The 27,320-nt window shown below is 41.4% G+C and overlaps 1 protein-coding gene and 1 long non-coding RNA gene across 5 annotated transcripts in view; one reads left to right on the top strand and one right to left on the bottom strand.

The window, feature by feature from the left end:
• Window positions 1-27,320, bottom strand: part of CSTPP1 (centriolar satellite-associated tubulin polyglutamylase complex regulator 1) — a 196,918-nt gene that overhangs the window by 45,255 nt on the left and 124,343 nt on the right. The window lies entirely within an intron of this gene.
• LOC132661721 (uncharacterized) lies at window positions 1,363-20,899 on the top strand. Its single transcript, XR_009602385.3, has 3 exons — window positions 1,363-2,497; window positions 6,958-7,029; window positions 20,846-20,899. It is a non-coding gene; the product is annotated as an uncharacterized LOC132661721 (long non-coding RNA).

Here is a 27,320-nt window from a genome sequence, read left to right on the forward strand (position 1 = left end):
TTGGGCAGATCAGAGCTAAGACACACTTACCCACCCTCCATGGCTCTCCTAACAAAAAGAACTGCAGGGCCTCGGAGCTGTGGAGAGGAATGTGGTCTCTTTGGGAACTGGAGGCAGGCAAGAATGCAATGAAGGCTGGATGAAGATACCCAGAGTGGGCTTTAAATTGCTTTAAATTGTTGTGCCAGTTTCTTCTGGCACCTGCCCTACGGAAAGCAACGCCAGGCACCGTCCAGTGGAAATCTGGAAGTGGGCATCCTTTGTGGCTTCAAGTATGCCAGCCTGGCAAGGAAGAGTGTAGTACTTGGTTTCCATGACCCTGACTTAACCTACTCAATAGGGAACAGTTTCATCTGAGTCAGAAAAAATGAAGAGCGACTCAACTTATGTGATCTTTTACTCAATACATTCAATTTATAATTAAAACCATTACGAAAGCCAATTTGAGAAACCTTGTATTTTTATTCCTTTACCTCAAACTATTCAACTGCCTACCTCTACCATCTCCTGACAGCAACCACTTATTAACCTTGGGAGTTCTTTTTTAAAAATTTTTTTTTAACGTTTATTTATTATTGAAAGAGAGACAGCGTGAGCAGGGGAGGGGCAGAGGGAGAGGGGGAGACACAGAATCCGAAACAGTATCCTGGCTCTGAGCTGTCAGCACAGAGCCCGACGTGGGGCTCGAACTCACAAACCGCGAGATCATGACCCGAGACGAAGTCGGACGCTTAACCGACTGAGCCACCCAGGCGCCCCAACTTTGGGAGTTCTTAATGGCTACATTCTTACCTGTTTATTTTGCTAATAAATATTAAGTGCCAACTGTGTCCCAGAGGCCATGCTAGGGTCTGGGGGAATAGCAACAGATGAGATAGACAAAAATCCCTATTTTCAGGGAACTTACATTCTAGTACATGTGTGGGTGGAGAGGTAGACAGTAAACAAGGGGACAAATAAATAAAATGCTTGTAGAAAGTGATAAAGGCAGGGGTGCCGGGTAAAAATGCTTGTAGAAAGTGATAGAGGCAGTCGGTAAGCACCTGACTTCAGCCCAAGTCATAATCTCACAGTTAGTGAGTTCGAGCCCTACATCGGGCTCTGCGCTGACAGCTCAGAGCCTGGAGCCTGCTTCAGATTCTGTGTCTCCCTCTGTCTCTGCCTCTCCCTGACTCACACTCTGTCTTTCTCTGTCTCTTTCAAAAATAAAGATTAAAAAATTAAAAAAAAAAAAAAAAAGAAAGCGATAGAGGCAATGACATGTGTAACACAGCGTGGTGTGATAAGGAATGACTGAGGGTGGGACGTTAGATGGGGTGGTCACAGATAACCTCTTTTAGAAGCTGGCACTTGAGCTGAGACCTAACCCAGAGGAGAAGGAGTCAGGCATGCAATCCAGCAAAGGCAGACCAGGAGGTGGGACCTGGCAGCAAGAATGTTCTGCTTGCCACTTCCCTATTCTGCACACAAATGCAGTTTCTCTGTCACTGGCATGTTACAATCTGCTGAAGAAATTGCTCTCTGAGGCCTGGGAAAGGAGTAATAAATATTGAACGGAACAGGATTCCAAGGTGCACCGACTGCTAGAGAAACATACCGGCACTGGGGGAAGGTGCGAGAATACGCAGGTACTTTGATCCCAGGGTCAAGATAAGGTGAGGGCTGCAGAAACCGCTCCCCCACCCCCGTAATGCCGAGTCTCACTACCATGGCTAATTGGCAGAGCAGTCCTGGTGAACGAGTGCAGGACGGCCAAATCACAGCGCTGTTTCACACAACGTCATTCCAAGTCACCAAGTGACAGGATTTAGCACTCTGTGTCTGGCAGCAACCAGCAGCGAAGCAGAGAGAATTCCACTGGATTATCCAAAGCATCTGACCCGCAAATGAGGAGTGAGGAGGACATTTCTTAAAAACAACTCCTGAGTGGTACAGTGAGCCAATTCGACATTGAACAGAGACACACAAATATCCAGCCGCCTCTGAGGCAAAAGGTCAATTTCTCGTGCTTGGCCCTGTTCTTCAGGATCCAAGTTCTTGATCTATGCTCAGGTCCTCGTTTTCCTAGCCAAAAGGGGAGACGTGAAGTAGACATGGGCCAGATGGGCAGCGCAAGGCCCAGACTCCGTCTCTGACTCCAGAGGGGCATTACAGCTGAAGTGGAGAGCAGGGTCAGTGGGAGAGGAAGAAGGTGCCGTCAGAAACGCAGGCCATGTCTCCTAGAGATAAAGTTTCGATGGGTTGGTTTTTCAGTTGAAGAAGCTGGTATTTGCAGCCGGATCTCGATCTCTGGCAAGCCCACCACAGATCCCCGGTTAGTGACGAGGGGACAGAATGAAGGAAAGAAGCAAATTTCCATTTAACAAGAAGTGGATAGTCCTGAACCGCCCTGCCTTATGGACTTCTGAACTTTTTCTTTCTAATTCTCTTAACCAAGTCCTGAGATTCCCCACGCCTCATCCTTCTCTCCTCCAAGCGCTTCTCACACAGCTGTTAGGTAAGATTTACTAGATGGAATGTGTTTGCAAAATCTGTTTTGTTCATTGGAACATGTTTATCTAGAAAGAAAGAAAAAAACCTGTCCCTTCTCACTATTTACTTTTTGGTGACTGCCTTCTGGGATTTGGAACTGGATAAACAGATGGACTTCGTGGATGGATTCAGGCGGAACGCCAGGGTGTGTATATAGATCTTGGTCTCAGTGTATATATGGCAAATAGGCCTCACCACACAGCTGTGCTGGTTTTGGAGGGAAGTGAGGGGACAGCATTTTCTGGATGAGAGGTCTCCCATTGCTCCAAGGTGTACCTCCGTGGGGAAACTTGGGGCTACGGGATGCCAGATGGTTTCTAGAGTTCTAACCCCAGATATACGACCCCAATTTCATTTTCTGGCCTCTGGCTGTGGTAATTAAGAGGTTTGCCAGATTCAAAGCTATTGCTTATGATTTGTCCTGGATTTGTATGATACATATACATATATATATATATATATATATATATATATATATATATATATATACAGGCGCCCTTAATGTGCTGAGTGTCGCACTGTCTATGGTGATTAGTGAGCTTCGAGCACCTTTGCAATATGCTGGCTGCCTCTGTGTAAAGGCATGCCCACAAGGGGTGTGGTTGTGTTGTGTGTGTGTGCGTCTGCCCACAGAAGTTGTGGAAGGCCTGAAGTACAATATATTCCAGGCCACAGATAAAGTGTAACTGCCAGAGGGAGCAGGGGACAGAGGTCACTCACATGATGGCATGCTGCTGTGGAAAGCGGGTTGGGAGGGGCGGTAGAGAAGCAGGTTCCCTCCTAATGTTTTGACCTACTCCAACATAAATCTTTCCTGCAGAGAGTGGTAGTGGAGGAAGTCAGTTTCTCCTAATTCCATAAATTTCAATTCTAAGATTTGAAGAAATTTCGTTATGTTGTAGGGGAATCTTCTGAGGGCCAGAAAAAAAAAATCTTCCTTTGCTTCACAGAATAGGGTTCAGGTGGATGTTTTCTTCTTTCCTGGCAAAATTCCTTTAAACAGCCATGAAAAAACAAAAAAAAACAACAACAAAAAAAGAGGACAGTACTGCCCAGAGAACTGGTACCAAACAGAGCCAACAGAAACAAAACCAAAACCAAAACCAAACAAAATCCCCCAAACCCCAAACCAACCAACCAACAACAACAACAACAACAACAAGAACAAAAAACCTCCCTGAGATACAGGGGACCATGTTCATTAGGTTCAGGCAGCTCAAAGACTAGAACATTCAATAATTAGGCTCTAACAGACGAAGGTGCTGTAGGTAATGGGACCTCAAAAAGACAGAACAAAAGATCCTGTTTCTAACAAAGGTCCTGCAGACCTTTATACTACAGTGAGCACTGGGCATGAGGGATGCTGCCCAGGAAATGAAAGGACTCAATCGTTCCTCTTCAGTGAGCGGAGCCCAGAAGGAGTGTTCCAGGGCGCTCTCACAAACACTCTTTAATAATACCATCCAGAGCCTTTGATTCAAGGAACATGCTGAAGAATAAACAGCCTATTAATCTGAGTTTTCTGGTGTGCCTGGGTATACAAAGCAGCAATGAACTAACCCCTTGGCTCTCGCAAACATCCCAACTGCACACCAGCCGCGGCTCCACTGCACCGCTCAGCTCTTCCTCTCCACCACTGCATGCAATTTGTCCCTGGAAAGGCTTCAGGGTTTGGGGGCCCTGATGATTTCAACGAAGGATGCCCAGGCCGAGCCCAGGGGGCAAAGAACTGGAAACAGCGCACCCTTGTTTGGCCACAGCAGCATACCCATGTGACTTCAGGCTCAAATGAGAACTGTGTGGTAGTGTGACTGGGTGAGGAGACAAAGTCATCAGTCTGCCTCTTTCTGAGCCAAGTTGACAGCCACAGGCCTGGGAAAGGAAGGCCCAGTTTCAATTGCTTCCCAGTCTTGGTTACCTTGGTGGCAGGAAGGGCTCCTGCATGGGTGGGCTTTGGGTGCCATTCTGTGGAAACATTCCTGGGCGTTTTGCCTAAGTGAAAATTACCAAGTAAGGTCCCTAAGTTTTCAAGGAGGAAAGGAGAAGAAAGATGAGTGACTGTTCCACTCTCAGATGCTTTCACTATGAGTTAGTTCTTTAAATAAACAATCAGGTGTAACTTCTGTGGTAACGACCATTGGGTGAAGCATCAGGTTCTCCTTCTGGCCCCCAATGAAATCACAGATAAGGAGCTGACAGTATGAACTTTAAGTAATAAGTTTCAAGTGTTGAAACTGTGTGATCGAGGCTAGGATCATAGGTTCAAATCAGCCATGGGAGCCAGGCAGTTTCTTTGTGTTGCAGTCACTGACCGAGCACGAGGTGTGTGCTTAACCATAAAAGGAACTGGCTTGACGAGGTGGACAATCAGTATCACTGCTACCAAACACACACAAAATCTCAGAGCACATATCCCACTGACCCCAAATTTATAGACCAAAAAAAACCCCACAATAACAACCACAAACCTCATCTAGTGGCAGTTTCCTTTCTGAAAATAATTTCAAAAATTTAATAGTAAAGTCCTCCAATTCTACTTTCAGAGAACTACTTTGTGTTTGGTCTCTTGAACTGCAGAAGAAAGGGCACGCATCTTACAAAAGCAAAGGAACAGCACAAAGGCTCACATACTTGGCATGAGTGAGTCTGGGATGCCATAGAATGTGGCGATTAAGAGTACAGGCCTTGCAGTCAGTCAGACGGAGGCCTGTTACTTGCTACCTGTGTGATCCTAGACATGTTACATAAAATCAAGGAGCTTCAACTTCCTCACCTGTGAAGTGGATTCACCCTCACGGGATTAGTGAGAGGATTATACAACAGTATCAGAAATGTTTAGTGCACCTGGGAAAAGTAAGTGTCCAAGAGATGATAGCTGTACTTACTACCCTTCGAATCTTCCAAAAACAGGCACGGGACTCAAGTGTGGCTCTGTGGGGGGACCTGATGGGCGGTTGGCACATGAGCTACACAAAATGGGAGCTTTTTCATCTCTTTTTCAGGCAGGGCTTAGAAGATCCCAGATCTTTCCTCAGTGCACTGGCAACAAGAGTTTGAGTTCCACGGGATTACTGAGGAAAGGCAATGAGAGAGCAAATCCTAGTACTCTGGGGACCTGAGTTTTTTTTTTTGTTTTTTTTTTTTTTTTAATGTTTATTTATTTTTGAGACAGAGAGAGACAGAGCATGAACAGGGGAGGGGCAGAGAGAGAGGGAGACACAGAATCTGAAACAGGCTCCAGGCTCTGAGCGGTCAGCACAGAGCCTGACGTGGGGCTCGAACTCACAGACCGTGAGATCATGACCTGAGCCGAAGTCGGACGCTTAACCGACCGAGCCACCCAGGCGCCCCTGGGGACCTGAGTTTTGACTTGGGAGCTGCATGCAGATTGACCTGGAGTTTTCCCACTCCCACCCGAGTCTGGCTTAGCAGATATAGCCTTCTTCCTCTAGGCTCCCACCTGTTGAGACAAACAGATGTGATGTGAACACAAGAGAGGCCTTGCAAACACAGATCTGGTATCAGACGGTCCTTCTCTGTAGCATTCCTGGGGTTGGAAAATGACAAACATTCCAACAGGCTGAATCTAACCCTTCTTGCCCTGTAACTGGGGCCTTAGGAAACCCGTTCTTGTGATTAGAGCCATCAGTACCTCCCTCCAAGGCTGTGAGTTGGACTTCATTAATATTGATGAGCTGCAGCTCGTTAACCTCATTTGATGTTTATTTACAACCATTCTTCTCATATGCTAATGGATGACACTGGGCTCTTCAGATAGAAAGGAGAGAACTGGACCCTCTCTGCCAGCATCTCCTTGGCAAACTCCTGTCCCTTGAAACAGAAGTTTGCACAGAGGGAATGATGCCAAATGGAGGGAATGCAGCAGAGGGGACAAAATGATGTGAAAAGAATGTCTGCAATGTGATGGGGGAGAGAGAAGCCCAGCTGCTGGGGCCACGGTGTGACTGAGGTTTGGTTACACCCACCCAGGGGGTAACAAAGAGAAGCTGAAGGGCGGGGCTCTGCGGAACTATGAAAGGAGCAATATGTTCCATTTTAGAATTGGGGTGGGGGGGTGGAGACGAGTGGGCCCCATGGGTGTCAGGGGACTTGAAGGCCTCTCTCCAACTCATTTAATTTTCTTCTATGATCTTAAGAAATCAATAAACAGGGGGTTGGGGTAGATTTCTGTAAGGCGGTTAAATGCCACAGCAACTAATGCTTAGCAATGCTTGGCTTGGACAAAGAGTAAAGCTCATTGTCCAGAGCGTCACTGGGAAATGGGTAAGCAGGGAGGAATAGTCACTGTTTCTCTTTCCCCTAAGTCATGGTTATGTCTATCAAAGAATAGGATGATTAAGCAAAGAAGAGTCAGAGGCTGCGGGAAAATATTTTTCTTAAACTATGGCCATTCTATCATTTCAGGGCTGCTGAGCTTAATGGAAAATTTCACAGTACACAGCAAGTCAATTTTGGGTTGTCCCACCCATTCAAAAGGTATGAAAGGACTATATGACATGTGAGGGGCTGGAGGCAAACATATTTTGGATATATAAATGCTTATTAATATCAGCAGCAACATCAAACTTAAAATTTCTTAAATATGTAAATGCCAATTCCCATTGCATTTCTTATCTTCACCGCTTGCTTTGCACTTTACATTACTATTTAGATAATTCTTCCCTTCCTGCCTGTGGGGTCCACACCCTCTCCTTTCTCCCAGTCTGGCTTTTTCAATGAAGTACTTTGAAGATCATTCCTACCCTTGATGTGCCTTTCTAAAGAAGCAGGAGAAAAAAAGGAATCTCTTACCCTGAAGATTTAACCACATTTCTTTAAGTACAAAGTATTGGTTCTAACAGGTAGATTTTATGTTTGAGTTGTTTGTCTGAGATCATTACCCCTTAGGGTATAAATTTCAGCTCTTTCAAGTTCTCTATGAACTCAGTTGCTGTTGGACTGAAGGAATCAATAGCAATCTGTATTCAACCTGACAATCTGCAGCTCACCTATGTTTAGGAACAAACATGTCTGGAAGGGTAATTAATGGCAGCAGTGTTTCTCAACCTTTTTTTTCCCCTCCATTTCCCCCCTCTCCCCTGCCCCACCAGCCTTCATAGATATTTTTTCCCAACTGTCCACCCCTCATGAGATTTCCTCTCAAAGAACCCCTTGGGGGCAATATTGCTCCCACTGAGAATGCATGTTCTAGAGACTTTTAAAAGTACATCATCTAATAAAAAAATAAATAAAAAAAATAAAGTAAAATAAATAAAAGTACATCATCTAGGGGCACCTAGGTGGCTCAGTTGGTTAAGTGTCCAACTTTGGCTCAGGTCATGATCTCACCACTCAAGAGTTTGAGCCCTGCGTCCAGCTCTGTGCTGACAGTTCGGAGCCTAGAGCCTGCTTCAGATTCTGTCTCCCTCTCTCTCTGCCCCTCCCCCACTCACACTCTGTCTCTCTCAAAAATAAATAAACATTAAAAATAAATAAAAGTACATCATCTGATTTCATGTGTTCTGGGATTGAACCTAACATTCTCCCAAAGTGAACCATCAAACACAATTACACCTCTGTTCTGATTTTAAAAAAAGAAAATGAGAAAAAAGGACATTTTTGTGTCTATCTAAGTGATAGTTCTTCCAAAGAAGAGATCAAAATCCTTTTTTTCACACTGGACCTGATCTATCCACAGAATAAAGGGCTTCCTTTTTGGCAGTGGATTGGCTTTTTACAATAGTTCTATTTGAGTGTGGGAAGAGGTAATAGATTGCCAGGTCCCTTAGGGACCCCCAAAAAGTTCACTCTCCTAAAAGTCAACAATACATTCCCTTGTAAGAGTAGAATTAAGTTCATTATCTCATTAAATTTCTCCTAAACTCCAGAGGAAGATAGTGATTGGTATTGCTATTCCCCTTTTACAAGCAGAGAGCCGAGGACATGAGCGGTTCAGTAGCTTAATTTAGGTCACAGGGACTGAAGTTTCTTCATATAGATATCTTAGCTGTCACACAAGGTCACTCTGAGGATTTCTAGACCCCATGTCTTTTGGTTCCTGCTTTAATCTAGGATCTTCGTACCCTGCTGGAGAAATGTTTATAAAGGTTGTTCTGCCTCTGCCTGCCACTGTCTCCATCTGACAGCGGAAAAGCAAAAGAAGGCGCAAACAGAGAAGAACTGACTAAGCAGGAGAAATGAAGTGACCTCAGGCTATTGTCCTAAAGGTTCCTGTTTTCACAAGTAAATGGCTTAGGCAGCATAGGACACCATATTGGGGAGTACACAAGGTTTTTCTTTTCTAAGATGAATACCACCATCTTTGCAGGGCTCAAATGAGATGTATTAAACCATGATGCACTCCTCAGAAGATACAAAGACCCAAATCCAGACCTCCCACAAATAGGTCTTCAAGTAACATGAGGAATTCATATTTTATTTAGCAATCATGGAAAGTGACCACATCTTAGAACTATCTATACTTGAAACTCACACTAAGCGAGTGGGAATTAGCGTCTGGCAAACCAAATAAAAAATATTACCTACAGGGCTCTTCTCTGTAAACTGGCTTCGGGCTCATTTAATTTTCCCAATTAAGCTAGTGTTAAAATTCCCACAGAACAAAATAAACTTATTTGTTCTAAACAGTAAGAGACTTCAAGAGATAACTTGTCTATCTCATGCCTTCAAGTAGATCTGTATGTAATCTATTCCTCATAACCAGACTCCATTCTTCTAAAAATGAAACAAAGAACTCCAAAGAAGACTATTCTGCAATATTGCTTAGGAACCCAGTATGACATTAAATAACATCATCTCTAATAAATTTTCCTCATGTGTGACCTCAGTCCTTCACACTGCAATAGAAGTTAGTTTCCTTTTTTTGTTTGAAGAGATGGAGAGGAGCTCATTAAGGGTTAAAGGCTTTAACTTTAATTCAGAATGTTCAGAGCCAAAAAATACACCCTAGATCAACACAAACACATTAAAGCAAAGATCAAAGTATATATGTTTAGCTCAACTAGCTTCTGATACAGAAATGTTATGCTAGTCCTTCTTTTGCTGTAAACCAGGAACAAAACTGAGAACAAATTTATTTGAGAGAGGGCAAAAACAAACAAACAAACAAACAAACAAACAAACAAACAAACGAAAAACAAAGAAGACTTCACAGTTTGTCTCAAAGAAAATGCAACTATAACTATCCTGGACTAAAACAGAAACTAGGTATGGAAATCTAAAAATTGACTTTGTGTTACAGAAGAGGCAGTTAAATGAAAAACCATTTCCTGGGGCACCTGGGTGGCTCAATTGGTTAAGCATCAGACTCTTGATTTCGGCTCCTGTCATGATCTCAAGGTCATGGGTTTGTGCTGTCAGCATGGAGCCTGTTTGGGATTCTCTCCCTCTCCTCTCTCTCTGCCCCTCCCCTGCTCTTGTGTTCTCTCTCAAAATAAATAAACTTAGGGGCGCCTGAGTGGCTCAGTCAGTTAAGTGTCCGACTTCGGCTCAGGTCATGATCTCACGGTTCATGAGTTCAAGCCCCACACTGGGCCATCAGGCTCTGTGCTGACAGTTCGGAGACTGGAGCCTGCTTCAGATTCTGTGTCTCCCTCTCTTTCTGCCCCTCCCCTGCTCATGCCATGTCTCTCTCAAAAATAAATAAACATTAAAAATAAAAAAAGATAACATTCCTTAAGAAAAAAAAGAAAGAAAAACCATTTCCTACTGGATGCCATAAAACAGGAACAAATAGGGGGTGGGGCAAATCATTTAAAGTCTTGGACATCATAGCAAGGGAATTACACTGAAAATACTCCAACTTGGACTAGGTGAGGCAAGAAAGCGAGCCCCACCGAAACCACTGAGCCTACAGTTTACAGCAGCTGTCAGTGAATTGGAATGGGCAGTGAGGAGACATGAGCATCGCCATGGTCCAATCTTGATTTGTTAATGTCAGCATTTGTCTATCTTGTTCTACCAACAGAACTAGTTAAAGAAAAAATCCTAGATTCAGGAAAAGACTAATCTTTTTCATTGGCAGGTGACCAAAGAAAACACATTCTCCAACGAGCAGTATAAAGCAATGAAAACAAGACTGTACTTATCAAACATTTTTATCTGAAGTGCTCAAAACATTTGCCAATATTATACCCAGTTCCCACTTCCCCTTCACCACTTTCCCCACAGCTGTGGGAGGAAAAACAAGCTTTTTGTAGGAAGGATGTCTCCTCTGCACATTGATGTAAGTCTGAATACAACTTTAGGAAAAGAACCTCCCAAAGAGGGTGTGGGTGGGGATTCTCCAGGGTGCCAGGTCCTCTAAGCACCCTGGTAAAAGCTTTGCCCCAGCACTTCAAAGGCAGTGTGGTAAAGTTCGTCTTGGCAGCTCTAGATGCTGTCAAGGAGAGCAATTCTTCATTTGGGCCAGGGACCAAAAGGGAGGATTCAGAAGGAAGAATAAGAAGGTATTTTCCCATCCAGATAGAAGTAAGGAAACAGACCCACTGACTCACTAATCCTTTTTTCCGGAGGTGGTCTTATTATCCTGGTTTTATGCTTAATGAACAGGAGTGTGGAAAGCTGGTGAGGATAATGTGCTGAAAGTTACAAAGTAGATTTGTGACAAGGAGTGGTAGAGAATCCAGCAGTCAACTGAGAACAGTGATAGATGTAGGTTATCAGAAGAGCCCCTGGAGGTTTGAGAACTAAAAGCTAGAATACTTCTTTTTTCTTATAATGGAGAACAGGAATGAGTAGGAAGACCTATCAGACTAATACACATAGTACAGTAGTCCAACCTCAGGGGAACAGACAGAAAAAACAATTTTGCAATGCAAGGTTTAAGTAAGCAACAGGTAGTACTATTTGTTTCATAATTTTGCACAAAACACATCATTAGGTGCTATCATACTATATAACTGATGGGTCAGACATGCTATCAGTCAGTGATGGTGGTGATTATGTTACAGATAGTTGGCCTTAAAAGTTTGAGAAATACAGTTAAAATAAACAAAAAATCATCTCTTTTGTCTGTATTTCAAGTGGTGGGTCTTTCCTGGGCATAGATATCTGATGGCCTACTCCAGACAAGATAAAGGGACTTTTTCCCCAGAGTGTTATGCTGGGCACTGAAGAAGTTCCTTCTTTACTGGGACATCTAGAAGAAGCCAAAAGGGCCTCAGTCAAGTATTAAATCTTGTGGATAAGATGATTTAAAATTTCAAATTTATGATGGCTTTAAGGAGATAAAAGACACCAGAAACTCTTAATTTTTCTTTAACTTGGGAATGATTTTATTTTTTTTATTTTTATTTTTTTTGTTTTTTTTTTCCAATATATGAAATTTATTGTCAAATTGGTTTCCATACAACACCCAGTGCTCATTTGGGAACGATTTTAATAGTAGTCTCCTTATTTCTTTTCTGCTGGGTCTTGATATTGCAGAAAAAGCTTAGAATGATATAATTGAGATGGGATTTTCAAAAAGATGCTTATTAATTTTATGAGAAAATCAGATTGAATATTGACTAATCAGTAACCATTTTGAATGAATAGACTTTATAATAAACACATAGGTCATGTGAAAAGTAATTAGGATAAAAGGAATCTCTATGATTCCATGAAACCAAAGTTTATAAACTGCTTGAGATAAATCTAGTAAATCTGAATGTGACCTTGGCTTGTCACGTCAAGGCACCCAATTAATGTTTGCTTCCCTTCACCCAGACTCATGCCTCTAGGCAAGAAGGCAATTAAACTTCCATTAAAAATCAATTATCAGTCCAATTTTATGGGGTACCTAGAATAGGCAAATTCATTGAAACAGAAAGTACAATAGAAGTTACCAGGGGCTAGGGGTAGGGGAGGGAGAAATGGGGACTTGTTTAATAGGTACAGTTTCAGTATGGGATGATGAAAAAGTTCTGCAAACAGACAGTGGTGATGGTCGCACCATACTATAAATGTACTTAATGTCACTAAATTATACATTTATCAGTGATTAAAAAGATCAATTTATGATGTATATTTGACCACGATTTTTAAAAGAGATCTTTTTTTTAAAGTTTATTTTTTGAGAGAGAGCACAAGTGCATGCACGTGCTTGTGGGTGGGAGAGGGGCAGAAAAAGGGAAAGAAAGAATCCCAAGCAGGCTCCATGCTGTGAGCACAGAGCCCCATGTGGGACTCCGTCTCATGAACTGTTGAGATCACGACCTGAGCCGAAATCCAGAGTTGGATGCTTAACCAGCTGAGCTACCCAGGTGCCCCTAGATCTGTATTGTTTTAAAAAATATCCAGATAAAGGGCTTGTCAATCATTCCTTTATAATAATGTAATCTATGCAGTTTCCCAAATTTATCTGTTCATCAGAATCACTTGAGGTGCTTATTAATTTATATATATATATATATATATATATATATATATATTTATTTATTTGAGAGAGAGGGAGAGAGCGAGGGAGAGAATCTTAAGCAGGCTCCAGGCTCAGCATGGAGCCTGATGTGGGGCTTGATCTCATGACTGTGGGATCATGACCTGAACTGAAATCAAGAGTCAGAGGTTTAGCTGACTGAGTCACCCAGGCACCCTGAGGTGCTTATTAAAGTTACAGGTTCTCTGGCCATACCCCAGACTGGCTATTTGGGAATTATTGGGTCCTAGGGTAGGCTCATGAAAACATGGTTGGATACTGTCTGTACTGGGGGGACCGTGGTGCCAATTCAAGAAGCTTACTAACTCTTAGACTTCTTCCCCTGTCCTGTGTTATCTTTTGTTTTTGCTTTTTTCAATTTTTTTATTGTGGTAAAATACACATAACAAAAAATTTACCATCTTAACCACTTAAAAACAATTTTTTTAATGTTTATTTTTGAGAGAGAGAGAGAGAGAGAGAGACAGAATCCGAGTGGGGGAGGCACAAAGAGAGTGGGAGACACAGAATCCAAAGCAGGCTCCAGGCTTTGAGCTGTCAGCCCAATGCAGGGCTCGAACTCATGAACCGTGAGATCATGACCTGAGCCGAAGTTGGATGCTTAACTGACTGAGCCACCCAGGCACCCCAGCCATCTTAACCATTTTTAAGTATATAGTTCAGTAGTATTAAGTACATTCATATTGTCATGCAACCATCACCACCACCCATCTCCAGATGGATTATCTTGCAAAACTGAAACTCTACACCCATTAAACACTAACTCCCATTCCCACCCTGGCCCTGGCAACCACCATTCTACTTTCTGTCTTTATGATTATGGATACTCTGAGTAACTCATATAAGTGGAATCATATAATATCTGCCTTTTCGCTACTGGCTTCTTTCACTCAGCAGTGATATCCACAGGGTTCATCCATGTTGTAGCATATATCAGAATTGCCTTCATTTTTAAGGCTGAATAAAACTCCATTGTATATGTGTACCACGGTTTCCTTATCCACTGATCCGCTGATAGACACTTGGGTTGCTTGCACATTTTAGCTATTGTGAATAATGTTGCCACGAACATGGGTGTGCAGCTATCTCTTTGAGACTCTGCTTTTAGTTCTTTTGAGTATATACCTAGAGATGGAATCACTGACTTAGTACATGGTAATTCTACTTTTAATTTTCTGAGGAACCACCATACGCCTTCCCATAGTATCCATGCCCATTTTACAATCCCACCAACAGTGCACGGGATTCCTGTTTATCCACATCTTTGCCAATGCTTGTTACTTTCTCTTGTTGTTGTTTTTAATACGAGCCATCCTAGTATGTGTGCGAGGTGGTATCTCATTGTAGTTTGGGTTTGCACTTCCCTAATGATTAGTGATGTTGAGCATCTTTCATTGCATCCTTTCATTTCATTCATGGCTGACTATGATTTATATATTTTCTTAGGAGAAATGTCTGTTCAAGTTCTTTGATCATTTTTTAAAATATAACTTATTGTCAAATTGGTTTATGTACAATACCCAGTGCTCATCCCAACAAGTGCCCTCCTCAATGCCCGTCACCCATCTTCCCCTCTCCCCCACCTCTCCCATCCACCCTCAGTTTGTTCTTTGTATTTAAGAGTCTCTTATGGTTTGCCTCCCTCCCTCTCTGTAACCCCCTTCCCCTCCCCCATGGTCTTCTATTAAGTTTCTCAAGATCCACATATGAGTGAAAACATATGATATCTGTCCTTCTCTGACTGACTTATTTCACTCAGCATAATACCTTCCAGTTCCATCCACGTTGCTGCAAATGGCATGGTTTCATTCTTTCTCATTGCCAAATAGTATTCCATTGTATATATAAACCACATCTTCTTTATCCATTCATCAGTTAATGGACATTTAGGGTCTTTCGATAATTTGGCTATTGTTGAAAGTGCTGCTATAAACATTGGGGTACACGTGCCCCTATGCATCGGCACTCCTGTATTCCTTGGGTAAATTCCTAGCAGTGCTATTGGTGGGTCATAGGGTTGTTCTATTTTTAACTCTTTGAGGAACCTCCATACTGTTTTCCAGAGCGGCTGTACTAGTTTGCATCCCCACCAGTAGTACAAGAGGATTCCTGTTTCTCCACATCCTTGCCAGCATCTATAGTTTCCTGATTTGTACATTTTGGCCACTCTGACTGGTGTGAGGTGGCATCTCAGTGTGGCTTTGATTTGTGTTTCCCTGATGATGAGTGACGCTGAGCATCGTTCCATGTGTCTGTTACTTTGCCCATTTTTTAATCAGGTTGTTTGCTTTTTTGTGTGGTTGATGTCCTTGTATTTTAATAGTTGCCAGATTTAATCTACCTAGAGAAGGATCTGGTTTGAGCCTCCAATATAGAAGGCATTTTTGAGACATCACATGTTATTGTTCAATTAAAGTTAAATAGTGCAATCCTATCAAAATAACACTAGCATTCTTCACAGAGCTATAACAAACACTCCCAAAATTTGTATGGAACCAGAAAAGACCCCGAATTGCCAAAGCAATCCTGAAAAAGAAAATCAAAGCTGGAGGCATCACAATCCCAGACTTCAAGCTGTATTTCAAAGCTGTAATCATTAAGACAGTATGGTACTGGCACAAGAACAGACACACAGATCAATGGAACAGAATAGAGAACCCAGAAAGAGACCCGTTAGTATGGCCGACTAATCTTTGACAAAGCCGGAAAGAATATCCAATGGAAGAAAGAGAGTCTCTTCAGCAAATGGTATCAGGAAAACTGGACAGCGACATGCAGAAGAATGAACCTGGACCACTTTCTTACACCATACACAAAAATAAACTCAAAATGGATGAAAGACCTAAATGTAAGACAGGAAGCCAACAAAATCCTAGAGGGGAAAATAGGCAATAACCTCTCTGACCTCAGCCACAGCAACTTCTTACCTGACATGTCTCCAGAGGCAAGGGAAACAAAAGCAAAAATGAACTACTGGAATATCATCAAGACAAAAAGCTTCTGCACAGCAAAGGAAACAATCAGCAAAACTAAAAGGCAACCGATGGAATAGAAGATATTTGCAAATGACATATCAGATAAAGGGTTAGTATCCAAAATCTATAAAGAACATATCAAACTCAACACCCAAGAAACAAAGAATCCAGTGAAGAAATGGGCAAAAGACATGAATAGACACTCTTCCAAAGAAGACATCCAGATGGCTGACAGACACATGAAAAGATGCTCAACATCACTCATCATCAGGGAAATACAAATCAAAACCACAGTGAGATACCACCTCACACCAGTCAGAATGGCACACATTAACAACTCAGGCAACAACAGATGTTGGTGAGGATGTGGAGAAAGAGGATCTCTTTTGCACTGCTGGTGGGAATGCAAACTGGTGCAGCCACTCTGGAATACAGTGTGGAGGTTCCTAACAAAATGAAAAATAGAACTACCCTACAACCCAGCAATTGCACTACTAGGTATTTATCCAGAGAATACAGGTGTGCTGTTTCAAGGGGGCACATGCACCCCAATGTTTATAGCAGCACTATCAACAATAGCCGAAGTATGGAAAAAGCCCAAATGTCCATCTATGGATGAATGGATACAGAAGATGTGATATATATATTCAATGGAATATTACTTGGTGACAAAAAAGAATGAAACCTTGCCATTTGCAACAATGTGGATAGAACTCGAGTGTTTACACTAAGCACAATAAGTCAGTCAGAGAAAGACAAATATCATATGATTTCACTCATATATGGAATTTAAGACACAAAACAGATGAAAATAAGGGAAGGGAAGCAAAAATAATATAAAAACAGAGAGGAAGACAAACCATAAGAGCCTCCTAAATACAGAAAACAAACTGAGGGTTGCTGGTGGGGTGTTGGGTGAGGGGAAGGGGTGAAGGGGTGAGGGGCATTAAGGAAGACACTAGTTGGGATGAACACTGGGTGTTATATGTAAGTGAAGAATCACTAAACTCTATTCCTGAGGGAGAAAAAAAAGTTAAATAGTTAGTAAGAGTCCTCCCTGTGTCAGGCATTGGGTTATTCACCAGGATTACAAAATTCAATAAGGCATGGTCTCTGTGCCCAAAGAACTTTAATGGAGAAGACAAACAACTGATTTCAAAACATGTTGATAATGTACTGGCAGAGAGCTTAGAACATAAAGGACAAGGGTTAGCCCACTTGGTAGGGGCAGGTAGAGGACTGCTGAGGGAAGGTGTTCTAGAGAAGGTGCTACCAGTAATGAATACTGAAGTCGGGTTTTTTCTGGGTGAAAAGATGGGGTGGTAGTGCTACTGGCAGGGCCTAAACAAAGGCATCCTGATGGGAAACAACATGTGAGATGAGGGGAACTACTGTAATTGAGTTCAGTAAAACTGAAGAGATTTCAAGGCAAGGGGTTGCTGGAAATGAGGCTGAAGAGGGAGGCAGAGATCAGGTCGCAGAAAGCTTTACATGCTTCATTTTGTAGATGATGGGGGTACCTTTAAATGGTTTTAAGTAAAAGAAGAATATTGGCACAGTCAGATTTTCTTTGTATATAGGTCACTGGACTCTGAAGGGAGTAAAATGGGTAAGAGAGACTGTAAAGGTTCAAGTAAGAACTGGGGTGATGATAATGGGAATCAAAAGGAAAGGTCAGAGATTCAAGAACTATTCTGAAGGTAGGATCAGTGGGACTTTTCATTTTTTATTTTACTTTTAATTTTTTAACGTTTATTTATTTTTGAGAGAGAGAGAGAGACAGAGAGAGAGAGAGAGAGACAGAGAATGAACGGGGGAGGGGCAGAGAGCGAGAGAGAGAGACACAGACTCCAAAGCAGGCTCCAGGCTCCGAGCTGTCAGCACACAGCCTGACACGGGGCTTGAATTCAGGAACTGTGAGATCATGACCTGAGCCAAAGTCAGACACTTAACCAACTGAGCCACCCAGGCACCCCTCAGTGGGGCTTTTTAGCTGACTACATGTGAAGGGAGAGAGGAAAGGAGGAGTCTAGAATGAGTCTATAGAGTCTAGAATGATAGAGCGGGGAACCCAAGAGGAGACGCAGATCCAAGGATGAGGGTGAGAAGTTCTGTTTCTGACATGTTGAAATGAAGTGACTGTCAGACATACAAGTAGAGATGTACGAGCCTGATAGGACCCTGGCTGTATGCGACTGGTGCTCCGGGGGTATTCAGGGCTAAAAATACAGACTTAGAGGTCATTTGCCTAAGGCAGTGGGAAAGTCAAGAGATAAGACTGCTCAGTAACTATGTGTAGTGAGTAAAGTAATGAGCCCAGTATAGAACACTGGGCAATGACAACATTTAGGATGAGGAACAAGAGACAATGGGAAGGATTGGTCAGAGAAGAAGGAAGAAGTAGTAGAAAGGGTATAACTTTGAAGCCACACAGAATCAGTTTTAGAATTTCTTCTCCACTACCTATTGTATGTCCTTGAACAAATTAGTCATGAGCCTCAGTTTTCCTGTCTATTATATAGGGACAATACAGTAGTAACCCCCTTATCTGCATAGGATACATTCCAGGACCCCCAGTGGATGCCAGAAACCAGGGATAGTATTGAACCCTATATATGTTTTTTCCTATACGTACATATCTATGGTAAAGTTTAATTTATAAATTAGGCATAGTATGAGATCAACAATAATTAACAAATAATAAAATAAAATAATTATGACAATAAACTGTAATAAAAATTATGTGAATGTGGTCTCTCTCAAAATATCTTCTTGTACTTTCACCCTTCTTTTTTATTTTTTAATGTGTATCTATTTTGAGAGAGAGAGAGAGAGAGAGAGAGAGAGAGAGAGAGAACATGCACGTGTGTGCACGAAAGTGGGGGAGGGGCAGAGACAGAGGGAGAGAGAGAATCCCAAGTAGGGTCCTGGGATCAAGACCTGAGTCAGGCTCCACGCTCAGCTTGGGATTCTCTCTCTCCCTCCCTCTGTCCCTCTCCCCCAACTCATACTCTAAATTATGTCTGTAAAGTAAAGTCAAATAAATAAATAAATAAATAAATTAATTAATTAACAAAATAAAATAAAATAAAATTCTCATAAAAAAGATAATTAAAAAAACAAATAAAAATAAATAAGTAAAAAGTGCCTTTCACAATGCCTACCTCACTGTAGGCACTTAACAAATGTGATTTCCTTTTTTTGTTAGTCTGGCCCTTTTATGTTTCCCTGCCGGTAAGTGACAGGAAGTAGGCTATCCTTAGTTGTTAAGTAGTTTTTAGCCTTATTTTATTTTATTTTTTTTTTGAGAGAGACATGGAGCTTGATCTCACAATTGTGAGATCATGACCTGAGCCAAAATCAAGGGTCAGATGCTTAACCGACTGAGCTACCAGGGCACCCCTGTAGATTTTAGCTTCACCAAGGGTCAAATTGGGAGACAGCCCGGTCTCTGCCAATCTACAGTTACTCTCAACTGAAGCCACAAAGATGCAAAAAAATTCAGGTTTGTAATGGTGCTCTCGATGCCCATAGAACTACTGCGCTTCTTCTGTGTTATTTCTGCTTTTCCAGGACACTAGTCCTTGGGAGCAGCTCCACAATGAAATAAGTGAGCAAATAAGAACATATTTGAAATGGGCTAGGAATTCATAGTTGTTAGAGGTGACACCAGCTTCATTTTTGGCTCACGGAATATAAGGGCGTTTTGTATATGGTAGGCGATGAAAAGGTGCTGGAATGCCCCCAAAATACTAAAATTAGAAAAGAAAAATTCTTCATGACTCAAAGATTAGTGTGGTAGAGGTTTTTTTTTTTTTTTTGAAACTAAAACATGTATTACATCATCCTGGCAGGCCTGTTTTTAATGATCTGTAAGCTTCAATACAGCAAGTATCATTTAAGGCTTTGAAGGGAGAGGAAAAAGGGTGTTTCAAGTCCCTCAAACAATTTACTGCTCCAGTATTTCTAATAATCATGTGAGTATTTTTCCTTTCGACTGGCGAGCAAAGGAAGACGGAAACCTGTGGAAACTGGAGTTGGACAAGAAAACAAAGTTCACAGATGAAATCCTGTCTTATGTTGGCTGCTCAAACGAGACTCACCCCTTAGGGCTTTAAAAAAATTCATCCAGCACAGTCTCTTTTGTTCCCCTCAGTGGTTAAGTGTCACAGAAGCCTACTCAGGCTGATCTAAACAATCATGGGAAAGTTCCTTCAGGAAAAAGAGGCAGGGATTACTGTACTTTGTCATGGTCATTCATGCCAATGGTAGGCCATTTCCCCTCAGAGATGTATTTCTCTAATTAGAGCGATGGGCTGAAAACAAGCAATTTTTAAGTCAATCAATACAATTAAAATGTCTCCAAATAACACAATAGTTTTATTTCTGTGGTAATTACCTCCCTTCCCTTGAAAATGAAACTGTCTTCCCACTATTAGTGCATGGTTAAAACAGATGACCTTCGGGAACCTATAAACTAGTGCCTGGCATACAGCAGGCACTCAATAAACACTTGTTGAAGGGCACCTGGCTGGCTCAGTTGGAGGAGCATGCGACTCTTGATCTCGGGGTCATTGAGTTCAAGCCCCACATTAGCTGTAGAGATTACTTAAATAAATAAGTAAAACTTAAAAAAATACTTCTTGAATGGAAGAAGGAATGCATAGGGCGAAACAAACACCTTCTCTTGAAGGCCTCTGTTCTTTTTGTATTAATCCAAGGCTAATTTAGCTTCTTTAGAGTCACATCATCCTGTGCTCAAGACTCAGTTCAAGTCTCTTGCTATTTTATTGTTAAGGTCCATATTATCATGACTCTTTTTCTCGACCAATTTTTTCAATTGGGCATTTTTTAACTCACTTTTTACTTACATTTATTATTTTATATTTTCCCATTTTAGTTGTAGAATGAGCTTGTTGCTCCAGCCTGGAACACATCTAACTGGAACACAGAGGTAAGAGTTACATATGAACAACAGACTAGCTTCTCGGTCCTCTTGGCATCCTCTAAATCACCTTTCATGATACTCTTATATTACTTAGTCATTCGCTCATTTACTTATTCAACAAATATTTACTAAGTCTTAATATGTGTCAGGCACCATTCTCAATGCTAAGGATACAGCAATGAACAAAAGGGACCGAAATCCCTGCCCCTGTGATATTTACAAGCGAGTGCAGGGAAGGTCAGGCAAAACAAGAAAAACATGTCATGAAAAACAAAACAGTAGAGGATTTATTCCAGATTACAAGAAACCAAAGAGACGTTACCAAGTACAATGTGTAAACCTTGATTCTATCCGGGGTCAGAAAACAAACAGCTAAATATATTTGAGAACAATCAGGGAAATTGTAACTTGCATTAGATGTTAGATGATGTTATGGAATTATTGTTCATTTTGTTAAATGTGATAATGACATAGGGATTATGCAGGAGAATAGGAGAATACCCTTATTGTTAGGAGTATGTAGGGGTAAGGTGTCAGGATTCCTGTAACTTAGTTTCAAATGATCTATCTATCTATCTATCTATCATCTATCTACCTACCTACCTACTTACCTGCCATGCACAAATGTAACAAAATGTCAGCATTTGGTGAATCCAGGTAAAGGGCATAGAGGTGTCTTTATAACTTTCTTGTAGGTTTGAAAATTTTCAAATAAGGAGTGGTGGGAGCGGGGGAAACTTATTCCATTTCTAGTCAGAAATGTGACTCATGATTAATTAGTTTGACTCTTGTTGCTCCACATTTTTCTATAAGTGGGTTGATCCCTCATCCTGAAGTATTTCCTTTCATCATATACCTAGCAACACTTTCCCTTTTCTGTTGTGGCCAGAGGAAAGGATAGGATATGGGATAGCCACAGAATATTCTCTCAAAATATCTCTTTGCTATGACTTTGTTAAATTAACATTAAGTGGAGCACGGGGTGCCAGAAGGTGAGTCTTGGTTCAACAGTAGCCCACAAGAGAAACTGAAATAGATACATGTATTTCTGACAGGTCCTGGAAGAAGCACAAAGCACACTCTGAGGGATCACAGGGGGAGGTCAAGGCAAGGTGCAGACAGAAAGCGATAGGACCTGGGGCAACATGCCTTTATTAGGGTCTGTGGGAGGAGTGCTTTGGGGTCCCCAGGCTAAGGCCAGATTGGTCAATTCAAACCAAACAAGTGAGGCTTTAGTGAGTTCCATGGGGGTCTTGTTTAAGGGGCGCACCAGGGGAAGGCCCTGGGAGGTAGGGGAGACTGCTGATCACAAGGGTTGTTAGGGAAGTCACATCAGGAACTCAATTGCTTGTGGCTCTTCCAGCTGTTATCCAGAGCATTGGATTGCACAAGGGGACTAGTGTCAGTTTAAGGTCCCTGCAGGCCAAACAAATTGGATGCTGAGGCAGCAATACCATGGAGCAGCTTAGCTAAATTCTGTACACTCTTCCTTCAACTTGATCTGAAATAGTGCTTTCACATATCTGTTATTCACACACTTTATAGCTGAATTCAAGCTAGTAATAAAATAATTACAAAGTACAGGAAAAACACAAGGACGAAGTAGGAAGCAAATTAGCCATGAAGCCAGTAATATAGGGTGTATATTAGATTTCTATGGTTGCTGTAATAAAGTAGCACAAACTTAGTGGCTTGAAACAACTGAAATTTATTTTCTTAACAGATCTGGAGGCCATTAGTCCACCATGTGTCTTACAGGGCTAACATCAGCGTGTCTGCAGGGCTGGTTCCTTCTTCTCTAGGGGAGACTGTTTCCTTGGCTTTTCAGTCTTCTAGAGGCTGTCCTTATTCCTTGGCTTGTGGCCCTTTCCTCCCACTGGTTTTGGCTTTCACACTACTTTTTTCCTCTCCTGTCATCAAACCTTGTCTGCCACTTACAAGTGATTATATTATCCAGGATAATCTCCCCCAACTCAAGATCCTTAACTTAATCCTATCTGCAAAGTTCTTCTTGCCAAATAAAATGACATTCACAGGCTCCAGGCATTAGGACCTGGGTATCTTTGGGTGCCATTATTGAGTTTACCACAGCATGAGAAAGGGTCATGTAAATAAGTAAGAAATAAAAGAGAGGATCCTCACTAATTCTTTGAAAATAAGTTAGAAGGTATCATATCATTCTTCCTCAGAAAGGGTATCTCTCATCACCATAAACACTTAGACTGAGAGAGTAAACCGGGATGGAGGTACTCAGACCTCATATTGCTTCCGGGATCTACCACTTATTTAATGTTGGGCAAATTACTTATCTGCTATGCTTCAACTCCCTCGTCTTTAAACCAGAGATGGTAATATTTTCTCAAATGGTGGTTGAGAAGATTCAATACTATAATGCATGAAAAGATTTAACACAGTTCCTGACACATTTAAATAATGCCTGTTATAATTATTTTATTATTCATGGAATAGGACGTGCAACCCTCCTGATGCTGATCAGTACACAGTATTTCCAGGGGCCGCTAGTGACCCCTTCTATGTTCATTCTACAGCATTCTATGTAAGATAATAAGTAAAAAGCTTACTCAAATGTCAATTTTTTTTTCCCAATTTTAAGCACAGTGGATAGGAGTATCTCTAAACTGCATCGCAAACTTCCTTGTCTTATTAAAAAATAATAGTAAACATAGTTACCCTTTGCTTATTAATTCTGACTCAACATTATAAATATGGCTTATTGTCCTGGAACATAATAGAAAGATATCCTCAAGGAGAAAAAAGATTCATAAAATCATTTATTTGACTGCTACATGGTAACTGACCTCAAATACCATTTTTATTTGTTTTTTATTTTTTTATTTTTTTAGTATGAAATTTATTGTCAAATCGGTTTCCATATAACACCCAGTGCTTGCACTGTGCAAACACCCAACACTGTGCTTCTGTGGATCAAATACCGTTTTTAATTTGGATTTTCTCTTCACCGCTTGGGTCTCTAGTGACTCTCTTTTCTGATAACACTTATCACAACTGTCAGTGTGTGGCTGTGATAATGTGATTTATAAAATATATATATATTTGGTCATTGGGATGACCACAATATATATCTCGTATGTATTTGGTCTTCATGCACAGTTCCTGGTTCACAGCTCCCAAAACACTTGGAATTTCCTAAGTGTTCAGAGTGATCAAGGTGTCTTTTGTTATGTGAATGAGTGACTTTTGAAAGCACCTAAGGATGTGGCTGCCAGAACCGACCTTGGGATTAGAGGGTTGGAACTTTCAGTCCCATCCCCCTACTGCCAGGGAGGAGAGATGGGCTGGAGATTGAGCTCCACCTCCAGAAGCCAATGATTTGATCAACCACACCTATGTAATAAAGCCTTCATAAAAACACAAAAGGATGGGGTTCTGAGAGCTTCTGGGTTGGGGAATATGGGGAGCTTCGGGGAGAGTGGTGCAACTGGAGAAGGCAGGCAAGCCCAGCGCCCTTTCCCCATACCTTGCCTTATGCGTCTCTTTTATCTGCTTCTGAGTTAAATCCTTTCAGAATAAACTGGTAATCCAGTAAGTAGAATGTTTCTCTGAGTTCTGTGAGCTGCCCTAGCAAGTTACTCTCAAACCTGAGGAGGAAGTACTGGGAACCTCTGATATATATAGTTAATTGGTCAAAAGTACAGGTTAACAGCCTGGGCTTGTGACTGGCATCTGAAGTAAGGAGGTGAGGGGCAGTCTTGTAGGCCAGAACCCTTACTCTGTGGAATCTGATGCTATTTCCAGGTTGATAGTGTCAGAATTTAGGTGAATTAAGATGAATTCTTGGACACCTTGCTGGTGTTGTGTGGGAAGCCCCCACCCTCCATGTCTGAAATCGGTTCTAGGAACTTAATTGAGTGGCTAAGGCTAGCAACACTTTAGACTACTCTCACTACTTTTTATCTGCAGCTGATGACCTATCAGTATTTGAAGATTATGCATTCATAAGAGGTTCCCTGGGAAACGCTTAAGAGACTTCCTGCCCTGCCTACTAAGACACATGTAAACCCTGTAAACACTAGCTCTTCAGGGTCCATTTTTACTTACTTTCAAATTAGTGACTATATTTTGAACACCTTAGTAGTTTGACCTCTATGTTGTTAAGATATTAAAGAGTTCAACCACGTCAGACACTAGCCTGAGGATCTGTCTAATGTTTAATGCAAATCAAAAGACTAGAAAATTAATCGGCTTAAGGTGTGAAAATATCTTCACTTTAATGATCGTATCTTATCAAAATGACCCAGTAATTGCTCTGTCTACCTGAAGTTACAGAGTTCTCATGTTTTTGTTTACAGTGAACATCAGACAATCCTTAAGGCTACTGACGGACATTCTGTACCCATATAGATACAAATGTATATGTAAACAGAGGAAATCTAGATTACCCAGTGATTTAGCCATATTAATTCTGGCTTCTACATTTTTACTGTCAACATTAACGCTCCTGCTTAATTGAGCCCTTTGTTGATAAAATACTTTTTTTGTTTGTTGGTTTATTTCTCCCCCAAATTGCTTCTTGCCCTCAGGGAAGGTGTGTGAACTAACAAGTCTTATCTTTGCTGTAGACTGGGGCCTCTCTGTCAGTTTTAGCTGTGGCCCATTTTTTGTTTTTTTTATGTTTATTTATTTTTGACACACACACACACACACACACACACACACACACACACACACACACAGAGTGTGAGTGGGGGAGGGGCAGAGAGCAAGAGGGAGACACAGAATCTGAAGTAGGCTCCAGGCTCTGAGCTGTCAGCACTGAGCCCAATGTGGGGCTCAAACTCACGAACTGTGAGATCATGAGCGTAGCAGAAGTTGGACGCTTAACCAACTGAGCTACCCAGGCGCCCCAGTTGTGGCCCATTTTTAAGTGGAAAGGAGACCAGAACCCTCAGACAGACAAGTTGGTATAGTACACAATTAAAATTCAATGAATTCTCAGATGAGCCATACCTATATTTAAGTATAAGTATAAAATTCTTAATAAAACTAACAAAATCAATTTTGGGGTGAACTGTCATTCAAATTATTCATGTCACTGGTATTTGCAGGATGACAAGACATTTTAGGTACACCTATTAAGTGTTACTAAAATGTATTTTTATCAGTACTGTTCTTCATGCAACATAGTCCATTCATGTTAGCTTACAAAACAGATGTAATGAATATAGTGATACATGGTGCTTCTTTCTCTGTATTTGCCAGGAATCTGAAGAATCATGAGATTTTCTTGTCCTGCCCACAATGGCTTTAAAGAGCACATGTATTAGGTGTATACCAATAATAGTATAATAATAGGTGCCATATATGGGGTACCTACTAAGAGTTAAGCACTATATAGAGTGCTTTTTATATTGTGGTGGTTTTCAGATACATCTACAAAATCTTTTGAAGGTGGATCCCAATTCTTTTCCCCTTGAGTATGGGCTAAACTTACTGATTCATTTCTAATGAATAGAATAGAATGAAAGTGACAGTGTGTGACTTCAGAGACTAGTTCATAAAAGGCACTGTGGCATCCTGCTTGCTCTCTCTGAGATCACTTTTTCTGGGGAAGTCACTGCCATAATCATGAGGAACATGTGAACTGCTGAGGCCTCCTGCCAACAGTGATACAAGTGAGCAAGCCTTCAGACGGCTGCAGCCCCAACCTAAATCTTGATTTCAGTCTTATGAGGGAGAACCATCCAAGCAAGTTGATTCTGCATTCCTGATGCTTAGAAACTGTGTGAAATAATAAATGTTTATTGTTTTAAGCCTCTAAGGTTTGGGGTAAATATATCACATAGCAATAGATAACTAATACATACACACACACACACACACACACACACACACACACATTTTATTCTCACAACTACCAGGAGACGAATGGTATTATGAGGAAACAAAGGCTCAGGTGGTTACTTAACTTACTCAAGGCCACACAGCTAGTGGTTGCAGACCCATGATACTACGTCCATATTTGCTCCACTATATTATACTATTTCTTTTCAGATCCTGTTTCTTTTAGGCAGCTTCTTAGCTATCCCTCCCAACTCTGATTAGCTTGCCATCAATGCTCTCATTCAAATAATGGATTAAGAAAGAAAAAGAATGGCTAAGGACAGAGCCCAGAATTCTACTTCTGGAGATGTCCCTTTAGCATGATCGGAACCCATTAATTAGCACATTTTTGGTATGATTTTCAACCACTTATTTATTACCCATCCTCTATTCCTTTTGCTTATTCATAAGGATATCATGGAGAGGGTGCCAAGGTCCTGCTAAGATTCAACTAAACTAAACAAATATTATGAATATAGCCATGCTAAGTATAGTTTTCTCCGGATTTACCAGTCTTGTAATCCCTTCACAAAGGGAAGAAGTTTGCACTGGCTGTGTCATTCCC

This window comes from Panthera onca, chromosome D1 (genome assembly GCF_046562875.1).
Source record: "Panthera onca isolate mPanOnc1 chromosome D1, mPanOnc1 haplotype 2, whole genome shotgun sequence".
NCBI classification, from domain to species: Eukaryota; Metazoa; Chordata; class Mammalia; order Carnivora; family Felidae; genus Panthera; species Panthera onca.